At 44.8% G+C, this 13405-nt stretch overlaps 1 protein-coding gene across 2 annotated transcripts in view; it reads right to left on the bottom strand.

Moving 5' to 3' along the window:
• Positions 1-13405, bottom strand: part of PPP2R5B (protein phosphatase 2 regulatory subunit B'beta) — a 72864-nt gene that overhangs the window by 30057 nt on the left and 29402 nt on the right. The gene's annotated exons all lie outside the window — the stretch shown is intronic.

Below are 13405 nucleotides of genomic sequence, written 5' to 3'. Positions count from 1 at the left end.
CAATTTCTGCAATATCTCTGTCGTATTCAGCAATTCCAGCAAGCAGATTGGTTCTGATTCACAATTCCAGCAACCTGATTGGTTGTTTGGGTTGGCTGATTCAACCTGATTGGTTGTTTGGGTTGGCTGATTCAACCTGATTGGTTGTTAGGGCAGAAGTGTTGCAGAAATTGATAATATGCATACTATATGGATACGCCTGACAGAAACTACCAGGACCTGTGATGACGTCTCCATCATGTGATCACCTGTGTGGGTGAAGTTATGGATCACATGACCAGGGGCTCATCACTGTATCCAGGAGCTGTGTGTGTCATGTGCGGAAATCAGGATGGATATAGTAGTGCTGTGTGTATAATGTGTACATAGTCAGCATGGATGTATGCATTGCAGCAAAGCTGTGTTTGTAACGCGCATGTAATTCAGAAGAGCTGTGCTTGTGACGCACATGCCAGCAGCAGAGCTGTGTTTGTGGCACGCATGTAATGCAGCAGAACTGTGTCTGTCAGGCGCATGTCATGTAGCAAAGCTATGTCTGCCAGTCGTATGTCATGTAGCAAAGCTGTGTCTGTCAGGCACATGTCACGTAGCAAAGCTGTGTCCATCAAGTGCATGTCACGTAGCAAAGTTTTGTCTGCCAGCCGCATGCCATGTAGCAGAGCTGTGTCTGTGACGCACATGTCATGTACCAGAGCTGTGTCTGTTAGGCACATGGCTGATAGCACAGCTGTGTGTCTCTCTCAAACGCCCATGTACCAGAGCTGTGCGTGTGACGTGTATGTAGCAGAGCTATGAGTGTGACATGTATGTAGCAGAGCTGTGTGTGTGATGTGCATGTAGCAGAGCTGTGTGGCACATTGCGCCACCAGAAACACTGGTACTATAATTTTCTAATAATTACTAGTATTTATCTATTGACGTAAATGTCTGAGGGATTGCTTTTTTGTGGGACGAGTTGTATTTTTCAATGTCACTATTTAATGTACCCTATAATGTACTGAAAAACCTTCAAAATTTGAAACAAAAACAGAAAACAAAAAAACCTAATCCTGCCATATTTGGGGAGGTCTTGTTTTTACAGTGTATACACTGTTTTAAAAATAAAATTTTTACGGGGGAGCACTAGAGAGGAGCGAACGTACTCGTTAAAGGTGATTTCGCAATCAAGCATCGCTATTTTTGAGTACCTGGCTACTCGGGTAAAAAGACTCGGGGGGCGTCGGGGGCGGCGTGGTAGAGCGGGGGATAGCAGTGGGGAACAGGGGGAGCTCTCTCTCCCCCCCCACTCACATCTGCAACCCCCCGCTCACCCCCGGCGCCCCCCGAATCTTTTCACCCGAGTAGTCAGGTACTCGAAAATAGCGATGCTCGATTGCGAAATCGCCCTTAACGAGTACGTTCGCTCATCTCTAGTGAGCACGATTACTACAATACCAAATATACATAGTTTTTTTTTTGCTGTGCTACTTAAAAAAACAAAACTAATTATTTTCTGCCGCCATCTGCTGACAGCCGTAACGTTTTTATTTTTCCCGTGGCATAGTTGTGCAAGGGCTTGTTCTTTTTGTAGTTTCCATTTGTATCATTTTGGAGTACATATGAGTTTTTGATTGCTTTTTATTACATTTTTTTCTTGGAGATGGGGCGGTCAAGAAAAGTGCAATTTGTGTTTTGTCTTTTTTTTCTGATGACGTTCACCATGCGGGATAAATATTGTGGACTTTACGGACACAGCGATGCCCATTATCTTTTTATTTTTTTGCTTTTTCAATGAGAAATATGGGAAAAGGGTGGGGGGGGGGGGGAAGGGGTATAAATTTTTAGCACTTTTTTCCCCCCTGTTATAAATAAAACCTTTTTTTACAAATTTTTTTTCTTTTTAGTCCCCACAGCAGACTTGAACTTGTGATTGCTTGAGTGCTCATTTAGTATGATGCAATACCACAGTATTGTATACTACCACATTCTGACAGGCAGTCTATCAAGATGTGCCACACATACATCTTGATAATCAGTCATGACAGCCCTTGGGCCTTCAGAAAGCCCCAAGCTGCCATGATAACTGTACGACACCTCGCGATATCACCTGGGAGCCGACTGGGATGCCCAAATACTAATTAGGCCATTTAAATGCCACTGTCAGAATTATACTCTCATCATTACAAATAGCCTGCCAGCTCTTCTGTGTGGTGCAGTAAAGAGCACCCGTCCGCTTGCCTGACATGTCTTCTTTAGTAAATACTTGTATTCCCTATGAAAAAAACTGTGGTGAGCACTTTAGTAAAATTTACTAAAATTGCACCATTCCTCTTTTATTCCTCCTGGAAAAGGATGAATAAACTGACATCTGGGTGTTATCGTGCCATTTATCAATGGGGCACCAACATAGTTACATAGTTTACTCTTTGTCAATGGAGCATGTCCCTGCACACTCTGACTTTGACCAATCAGTTGTTAATTAATTCATACCTTTCCAGGAGGAATAACAGAGAGCCAAATAAAACACAAAGCAAAGATGCTACAGAATTGGTGCTTTATAGGAAATGCAAGTATTTACTAAAACAAATCTGTTGGGAGAGCCGACAGGTCTGCTTAAATATGCAGCGCAACATAGAAAATTAGGAGTTTGTATCTCAGTGTTGCTTTTGTGTGCACCTTAAGGGCTCTTTCACCTGGGCGTTGTGTTTTTCGGCCACCCGCATCGTAGCTGAAAATCGCATGATCGAGAGAAAGCTGCGACCAAGTCACGGCTAAATCTCCTGTTTTCTTGCCCATTCAGACAGCCCAGAATTCTGTGGACCGAGCGAAGAGACTTTAGCGATGCTAAACTATCTCCTCCTCCCCCCTCCCTTTGCTGGCTGATCGCGGTAATAAAAGCTCCCATTTTTGATGGCTTTTATAGGCTCCCATAGGAGGTTATGGGAACCGGCTACATATTCTGGCAAAAGATAGGACAAGTCCTATCTTTTCCCGCCACGCGTTAAAGTGGCCGGCTGGAATGCGCACCGTATGCTCTATGTTTTGTGGCTGGACGATTTTACACGCCGCAAAATCACCTATCTGAATGGATGCATTGGAATCCAATGCTTTAGATGGTCAGATGAAGACAAAATACTTACAAGGACCTGCGGTGCCGGGACCTCCACTCCTGGGCCACCTCCAACACCGGGGTGCGTATGGCTCCTCTTTGTGTTCTTGTCATATCATCACAGGGGTCTAGTTCTTCAGCTCGTCCTAAACAGCTAAGCCAGTTCCCTTCACAGTCTCTTCTTCAGCCGAAACAAAGAAGGTGTCTGACTTAGTTATTAAGAAGAGCAAAACAACTAGACCCCTGTGATGATGTAATAGGCACAGAGAGAGGGGCCACATAAGGGGGACGCAGTGTCAAAACCGGCAGGGGACCCCGACACCACAGATCCATGTAAGTATTTTGCACCCCTTTAGTGTTTAAGCCCTCATCTGTGCAAACCCAGAAGCATGCACAGTTTGTGGAAATACTTTCAAGACGTCACTGAGAACAGATGAGCGTTTTAATTCCAATGCCTCTCTAACTGGGGGCCCAGACACTGACCTACAGCCCAAAATAGAAAAAATGTTAGAGAACCGAGAGAAGATCAAAACTAGACCCTCTCCAAAACGAGATTATGGACATCACACATGATGACAGCAATGAAACACAATACGGATTATGGGATTTAAACTCAACTAAAAAAAGGAATAAAAAGTGAATGGAATATAATTCTAACTGGTCTGTACCTGGCAAATCACGGATCACCATATAACACCTAGTCTGTACCTGGCAAATCACGTATCACCATATAACACCTAGTCTGTACCTGGCAAATCACGGATCACCATATAACACTTGGTCTGTACCTGGCAAATCACGTATCATGATATAATACCTGGTCTGTACCTGGCAAATCATGTATCACCATATAATACCTGGTCTGTACCTGGCAAATCACGTATCACGATATAATACCTGGTCTGTACCTGGCAAATCACGTATCATCATATAATACCTGGCCTGTTTGTGGCAAATCACGTATCACCATATAATACCCTGGCAAATCACGTATCACCATATAATACCTGGTCTGTTCCTGGCAAATCAGGTATCACCATATAATACCTGGTCTGTACCTGGCAAATCATGTATCACCATATAATACCTGGTCTGTACCTGGCAAATCACGGATCACCATATAACACCTGGTCTGTACCTGGCAAATCACGTATCACCGTATAATACCTGGTCTGTACCTGGCAAATCACGCATCACCATATAATACCTGGTCTGTACCTGGCAAATCACGTATCACGATATAATACCTGGTCTGTACCTGGCAAATCACGTATCACCATATAATACTTGGTCTGTACCTGGCAAATCACGTATAACGATATAATACCTGGTCTGTACCTGGCAAATCATGTATCACGATATAATACCTGGTCTGTACCTGGCAAATCACGTATCACCATATAATACTTGGTCTGTACCTGGCAAATCACGTATCACCATATAATACCTGGTCTGTAACTGGCAAATCAGGTATCACCATATAACACCTGGTCTGTAACTGGCAAATTGCGTATCACCATATAATACTTGGTCTGTACCTGACAAATCATGTATCACCATATAATACCTGGTCTGTAACTGGCAAATTAGGTATCATCATATAATACCTGGTCTGTACCTGGCTAATCACGTATAACCATATAATACCCAGGCAAATCACGTATCACCATATAATACCTGGTCTGTAGCTGGCAAATCACGTATCATCATATAATACCTGGCCTGTACGTGGCAAATCACGTATCACCATATAATACCCTGGCAAATCACGTATCACCATATAATACCTGGTCTGTACCTGGCAAATCATGTATCACCATATAATACCTGGTCTGTACCTGGCAAATCACGTATCACAATATAATACCTGGTCTGTACCTGGCAAATCACGTATCACAATATAATACCTGGTCTGTACTTGACAAATCATGTATCACCATATAATACCTGGTCTGTACCTGGCAAATCATGTATCACAATATAATACCTGGTCTGTACCTGGTAAATCATGTATCACCATATAATACCTGGTCTGTACCTGGTAAATCATGTATCACCATATAATACCTGGTCTGTACCTGGCAAATCATGTATCACCATATAATACCTGGTCTGTACCTGGCAAATCATGTATCACCATATAATACCTGGTCTGTACCTGGCAAATCACGTATCACCATATAATACCTGGTCTGTACCTGGCAAATCACATATCACCATATAATATCACTTGTATCTTTCCATCTCTTCAGTCTCTTCAGTAACAGGCGTTACACACAGGAACAGGTATTTGCAGTCAGTTTCTAGTAACTCTTTTCCATCCAGCGAGGCTCAGTCAGTTAGTAATACAAGGATTCAGTGGCAATGTGGCTTTTCGCTCAGTTTCTAGTCTAGTGTTTCCCAGTCCTCAGGGATCTCTAACAGGTCATGCTTTAAGGATATCCTATATAATAAGAACACCAAGGCATGGCATGGTGGATGAGGTTATTTCTCTTTGGTGCCATTCTTGCATAGAGTAAAAAGCATGCTGCATAAGTCCTGCCATTGTACAGTCACATATTACTACTATGCACTAACATGCTGAACAATATGGAGTTACATCCTAACTAGTAATATACAATGCCCAGCCAATGCTTCCCTAGAACAAAAGAGATAACAAATAACATGAAGAACACATGAAATCTCACAACTGCCTGTGAACGAGGAGAGGGTCACATGACCGTGCGTGTATCTCTTGCGTGCAAGCCCCCAGTGAGTTCACAATGACATGTGTACTTGCTGTGTACTGCCAATACCCAGGCACTATCTTGGCATTAATGCATATGTAATGTGTGCCAAGGTAAAAAATTGTGTATTAGAAGCCTGGGTAATACGCAGTGAGGATACGGTTGTATGAGCCCTGTCTGACTAAGGTGTCTATCCACACCCTTACATAGGGGCACTATAGAACTATGGCTGACGCTTATGAAGACAGTAGTGAAATGTAGAAGTGGTTTGACTGGTGTATATGGGATCTCCAGCTGGGGTACTATGGTTCCGGCTTGCACTTATAAAGGGACGTGTGATATTCTGGGTCGCTATTTTGGAAGATTCATGTTGGCGAACACTAAAACAAGTTTTCTAGAAAATTCATCATACCCCATGGCATCATTGAAGCATGTGATGTACTTCGTGCCTACTGTCTCTGCATTGTCACTGGTACATCATGAATCAATAGACTAAATATAGATATGCAACTGAAATACATGCAGCCTCACATTATCGCTGTTCGTGTACAACTATTTCTGCACATTCTAGATGGTTCTTTTGGTAAGAATTCGTCACGGGGAAGTAGGAGGATGCACGCATATCTCGGTTTTGGCAGTCTCTCATTGCCTTTATATAACGGAGATGAGATGCAAGTCAGTGACTGGAAGCTGCCAAAGGGAATTTGCATCAGATTTAAAACAACCCACACAGCTGACTCTTACCGGGTCTGTGCAAAAGGATGTGTGACTTCTGGGTGAGGATACTAATAAGCATGTTTTTCTGCAAAGGCTGACTAATGTTGCATGCACAGTGGAAGAGATGAGGCAGTGATGACACCTTCCCATCATGAAATGCAATTGTTTTCACTAATAATCCTATCAAAAAGTTGCCAGTGTTTTTTCGTATTCAACAAACAATGTAATGCCACACAAGATCACCCTGAAGTTCTTTATACCTCTAGTACATGATCACAGCTCAATTTCAGACAAGAATGCAATTTAACAATTTTAAACATATCCTAGAAAATGTGGTTGCTTAACACTGTAAAAATCAAGTTTGAAGTGGCTGCCACGTAGCGTCTTCCTTCCAGCCCCTCTACAATCCACTGTCTGTTGTTAGGTACTGAGCTTCGGTATTATTGTACCTTGACGCCACCAGGAAGTAGTGCTGGAGAGAGCACTGACAGCCTGGTGATGCCCCCAGTAACTAATTGGCCTGACAGATGGCTCCCCTGCAGGTCCTGGAAGGACAGTGTGATGCTGCTGTCCCTGCTCCCAGGCAACACTTCTCCTCCCCAGTAATGCTGTAACTCTGCCAGTTTCCCCTGGCGACCCTAGAATTTCCCTTCGCGGTGCAGCTGTAAGTGTTCCAGACTCCCTGTACGCAGGCTTCTCGTGCCCTTCTCTACTGCTCTGTGTTCTCCCGACCGCCTGCGGCAGGACGTCCCAGCTCCCGGGCAACAGTGATCCTTCATGCAAATGCAGGCTTCCCGCTGGGCCCCAGAAGTAAGGTCCACGATGCACCCTAACGTGTCCTACACTCCCCGCCCGCAGGCTGCTGGGCCCGTTCAGCGTTGCTCTACTTTCCCTCGAATGCCGGTGGCAGGACATACAGTGTATGCTCAGGCAGTGACGGCGTCACACTGCAGTCCGGCGGTTTCGCGCTCCTTCTGCTCCCCGGTGTCCATCTGCCTTGTGTCGGCAACGGTGGTGGCATGACACATCCAGATTCTCCTGATGCACTGGCACCAGGACACTGCCGTCCGCCCCTTCCCCGCTGAAGCTGCTCCCCACTGTCCCCGGTTGCCCAGGGTAGATGCAAGGGGGACGGCTGCGTATTATTCTAGCTTGACACCACCAGCAAGGACCTTACAAAACTCTGCCAATCCAGACGTAGGGGTGTGACAGAAGCATTCCTGCATGGAAGCCCTGTCAATCTCCTAGCTTCCGGTGGCATCAAAGTACAATAATACTCTGAGCTTCTGTAGTAACAAGGATGTGGGGGAGAGGCTATCTTCACAGCCTGCTCCCTGCACTAACAGGCTGGCAGATCTGTAGACACAGGGACATTTACTGTGACTAGCATTTCCAATGCTGATCTTAGTATCATTTTTGCCAACACATGATGCGATTAATATGCGAAGAGGTGCAGGCCTATTCATATGTTAGTTGCATTTCGGCTGCTCTGTGTGCTGACACAGAAATCTACACTAGCTAGGCGCTGGCATAGGTTTCTGGTATAATTTATGTCAGTTTCTGGTGTAAATTATACATAATCTGTCTGTCCATGGTGGGCATGCCCCCTCCCAACAAGATTTGTCCACTTTTAATGAAAGTGGCAAGGACAGCGCAGAGCGAACACAAGTTGCAAAATGTCTGAACAAACGGGCTTCTGACATAAATGACTTTGCACATGTTCCTAACAGTTTCTGTAATCTCCATAATGTCTGCTTCCCCTCCGTTACAGTATGTGTGTGTTACTTTGGATTGACTAACCATTTGGGCTAGAATGTCTCTGAATGGCTGTATCCTCCTGGGAAAGCTGAGAGGTGAGAATTTAGATTCTGCCTTTCTGCTGATTGGACCACAGTCTGTGCAATGCAGCATGGGAAGTGAGGGAAAGGAAGTACAGGACAGTGAACTGCTTGCAGAATGCTAGGTATTCCCCCTGCCTGAAAGTGACTTGCAAGCAGCAGGGCAGCAGAAAAATGGGTAAGACCACCTGACAATCACAACTTACAGACATAAAACAGTGTGCAAACAGCAGCAAGTGGGCGGGTAAGGAGAACCTGGTATGTATTAGAAAACTTAAAACTCAGGTATACTTTAAATATGGTTTCCACCCATAGGAAACAATGGGGCGTCCGCAACTGAATTAAACCCTGCAGATTTGATTTTTAGGTGCTTTGCAGTTGCTCTGCGCGGATCTAAAATCGCAGCATGCTCCATTTTATTGCGGATGTGGCTCCATTCATCTCTATGGGAGATGAAAACACACAATCAGTGATCACCCGCAAGCCATTAAAAAAATCATTTTAAAGACAATCCGCAGTGCATCCGCTGCGGATATCCGTGTTGAAAATCTGTGTGTGCCGTGGACATTGGGCGTAATAAAATAATACATTAATAAAGAAATTAATACTATAACTAAAACAAATTAACTTCGGAAGAGCTCACGACGCTCCAGTCATGAAAGAGTTTGTGACATTCAAAACTAAGCAAATAATAAGCCGCATAATTGTTGGTATTTCTAGGTGACAATTTAATTTTTTTCTATTGCAAATGAGTGCATGTATAGAGGACAAACTACACCGAGCCGGGAATCATAATGATTGGCAGTGCTGATGCGGTGGAAGGATGCGACCATGACATCTGTCACCGCACCAGGATGCATCTGCATAAGAAGCTTCAGAATAGCAGGGACAGTATGTGCATGCTGGAATACCAATGTAGGACTTCAGGAATAGTCAACAATCCTGTCTGCTGCAAAGTGCCTGCAGCCTGCTAAGCCATTACGGTGGTGCAGATATGGCTCCTGCATACACCCTTAAAGGAGTTATCCAGGATAGAAGAAAGGATCTACTTTTTTTTTTCTTTTACAGAAACCGCGCCACCGTCTTTCCATGGCTGTGTCTGGTATTGCAGTTTAAGAGGTTGTCCAGAGATAGAAAAACATAGCTGCTCTCTTCCAAACACAGTGCCACCCTTGTCCACGGGTTGTGTGTGGTATTGCAGTTCAGCTCCTTCAGCCATTACTGGGCTTTATACCCCATAAAAACAGTTAGTTAGTTCGGTTTACGTTTTTATGCATCAGATTATGAAATCTATGAGGCTGGACACGTGTATCAGGGGAGGCCTTGCTGTTCAGTTTCGGTGTATTTTCTGTCTGTATTACGTCTGTATTTTTTACGGACAGGATATAACACCATTGATTTGCACTTATGTATTCAGAAGTGCATTTTTCATTTGCATAAAAAAGCAGCATTTCCTGTTTTCGGCCCTATTTATGGACCAATATCACCCATTATAGTCAATGTGATCACATAAAAACACAACAAATACAGATACAAGTGGGGCATCAAAAACACATGCACACTGTAGGGGTGCGCTACAGAGGATGGCCTGTAGGGGGCAACAGACAGTCAGTCTGGTGCCTGAGGCAAGAGGAAAAACACCCACAGGTGTGGTCAGTAAGATAAAAAGGCTTGTTCCTGCTGCAGTGGTAGAGAGTGTTTGGCTGAGAGAGCCAGAAAGAGACAGCTCAGTAGAGCTGGGAGGGCTGCTAGCCCAGGGTCTAGTGCAGACCAAGAAGGCCAGAGGTTGACAGGGTGACCCCCCCCCCCCCCCCCCTAACCTCAACACCCAGGAGAGGTGTGTGTGTGTGTCTGGGAGAGCCAGACTGAAGCTGAAAAGGAACTCCTGTTGTATGCAGAGAGAGAGACGCTGTGGACTCGAGGAGCTACGTGGTTCCAGCAGGACCCTTGGGGAACGCCTGCCCTCGGACTGGGGTCCGAAGATACTAAGGACTTAAGGACCAGCTGTGCCCGGGACAACTACAGGTCTGTAAAGACCAATGGACTTATTGCTGTTTCCTTCAACCCTGTGGAGGATTATATTGAAGGGACTTTGAAAAGGACTGTGAAGGGACTTTAAGAAGGACTTTGTCTTGCAAATGTTATTATTCTGGAGACCCAGTCGGTTATGTTTCTGATAAAGCTTATGTGTGAATAAATGAGAAGTAAAAGTGACCATTTGGCATGCTGTTTAACCCCCGTGGTGCTATTTAACCCCCGTATTGTCACAACACGCAGTCATAAAAGTGCATTTTTCACATGGTGGTAGCTTCCTTTCACCTGGTGCTTTTGCAATCTGGCGCTAGTTCTGTTTTACATGCAGAAAAAAACTTCAAGGGGACAGAAATCAGGATGGAATCATAGGATGCAGTGGGTGAATCAGAGATCTTTGGTCCCCGTTTTACTAGATTTCCATCCTTGTCAATTTTTTTGCAGCTGGATGGAAAAGTACTGAGATCACTGTTACATGGCTTGCAATACATGTCATGTCTATTGTACATATAGAGATGCGCATTGCTGTGCAGCGGGGCTGTATACAAAATACCAAGTACTCACAGGGCACACAATACATATCTCAGTATTAGAACTAAACATACCAGTATGCTACAGTGGGAAGATGTCTATTCTGCCTCGGGTCTTGAGGTTCATAGGACAACGGTGCGGGAAACTATATAGAGTATTGTGGATGACCGCTATGGAGCGCACGGTGTCTGGCATCTATAGTGAGGACTGTGGCTAGAAATTAAGGGGAAAACAGTGGCTGGCCATCATAAGAAAGACTCTGACTGGAAATTATTATATTTTCGTTTATGTTTCCTTGTGTTATTATTTATAGAGAGGTGTTACTTTAAATCCTTCTAATTAACTTTTGATTTTGCAGTGTATCTGTAATAATCAGTAATGGTGTTGTAGGGACATTTAATACTTGTTGTCCACTTCACTAAAAGTTTACATCTGTCCACTGAGGGTTCCAGCAGTCAGGTACCTGGTGATCTACCCGCCATCTGTTGATCTGTCCCTCACCCGGTTACCTGCCCATCACTCGGTGACCCGCCTATCACCTGTTGATCTGTCCGTCACTCCAGGACCTTCTCATCACTTGGTGACCCGCCTATTATAGTGGCCCAGAACACCATCCTGGTCCCCTCCATAAATGTCATACATGTTTGTCCTATGTAGATGCACTGTGCAAAGCTTGTACTGTCATATCCAGTGTGTGTGTTGCACAGCTGTGGTGTTTGAGAGGTTAACTCTAATAAAAATCACTGCTTGCATGTGAATGTCACAGCTTGTCATGTTATGTGGTATGTGTGAGGGTATAAATAAGAGTGTTTGAGAGCAGACAAAGGTCACAATCTGTGTTCAGGGAGTCCATCTTCAGGAGTTCCAAGAGAGTGCTAACACAGAGCCACATGGAAGCACCTTCAGCTTCCATGTAGGTGAAGATGGAGGAAGAGGAGCGATATCCCGTAGCATTTGGAGTGTGGATGTGAGAGGAGTGAGTCCAGTCATCAGAGAGAGAGTTCTACAAAAGACTTTAACAGGTACCAGTTCACACTACAGGCTTTCCTGTGTGGCCGTCCGAAATTAGGATCACCGCACAGAGGTACTTTGCCAAGTTACACCTACGCGTCTGCTGCACAGGGTTGTTTATTGTGTAAGCCTAATCTGTCAATAATAGTCAGACAGAGAGTCTGTGGAGTGACCCCTACCCCCTTCCTCCTCTGTAATGCTCCCAATCCAGGACCATATTCATCCTGTGTATCTTCCCTACCTCTGAGCTACTGTCTGCTATTACTTGTAGTGAAAAGTACCTGCATTACCTGTTATACAAGTTTATTATTAAGTAAAAGTTATACCGGGCCTTAACTGCTCCTGGGGACCCGAGGTCTGATACACAAGTCTATGTGTTCATTTATCCGCTGCGTAGAATACTGGTGTGTGGGAATGGTAGTGTCGAAGCTGGCCTGCAATTCTACTCTGGCCTTGGCTGCGTGTCATCCCTCCAGGACCAGAGCCTGGTAAGTGCCGCCGTGACAAGCCAGCACTTATCCCTCCCAGCTCTGCACGTTAGCCAGATGCCCAGGGTCATCCCTCTGGGGTGTTGCACTATCATCTGTTGATCTACCCGTCAGCTGTTGATCTGCCCATCACGCGGTGATCTGTCATCCGGTGATCTGCCTGTCACTGGGAAACTTTCTAACTGAAAGATATTCTGCAAAGTGAGTGCCACAACCGCTGCAAAGCAACTCTGTGGATGGGATGGCTACATACTGTAGATATCTATAGGTGTAACTGTAGCTGTATGGAGGAAACATGACAGATTAAAGAGGTTATCCCAAAATATGCTTTTATCCCCTGTCCTTAAGAGAGGTGCTAAAACTCTGATCGGTGGGGTCTCACTACTCAGACCCCCTCCAATCCAGAGAAAGGGGGTCATGTGTCCCTTTCTTCTTGTCACTGGGCTCGCTGCATAGTCATGTGGAGACAGAATTGAACAGCAGTCACACATATGTAGTGCTGCTTTATTTATTTCAATGGGCTGATGGAAAAAGTCAAGTACAAGCACTACCTCCATCACTGGAGAAGAATGCATGCACAACCGCTACTCAATTGAATCTCCTCCTCACTGCAAGAGAATGGGTACAGCAAGCCCACAGTGAGGAGAAGGCGGACATGGCACCCCCATTTTCGGAATTGGTGGGGATTTCAGCGGTGAAACCCCTAATGATTACACTTTTATCACCCATCCTATGGATAGATGGCACTAGTTTACTCTGGTACAACCCCATTAAGATTTCGATGTCGTCCTTAGTATTGGACTTCTGATGATATCGTCATGATAGGGATAACTCAGTTAGGGCTTCATGAAGTAATCTATCATCCAGTACTTTCCTGCGCCTATAGCCGACCATTCACATTAAATACCTTCAGTTTGGGCAACAGTTATTTCACCTAGCTGTCCCATATTCATGTATGGGGAGATAAGCCACTAC

Source organism: Eleutherodactylus coqui, chromosome 11 (assembly GCF_035609145.1).
Source record: "Eleutherodactylus coqui strain aEleCoq1 chromosome 11, aEleCoq1.hap1, whole genome shotgun sequence".
NCBI classification, from domain to species: Eukaryota; Metazoa; Chordata; class Amphibia; order Anura; family Eleutherodactylidae; genus Eleutherodactylus; species Eleutherodactylus coqui.
Note: the sequence above shows the minus strand (reverse complement) of the source record. Positions and strands in the feature narration are given on the sequence as shown.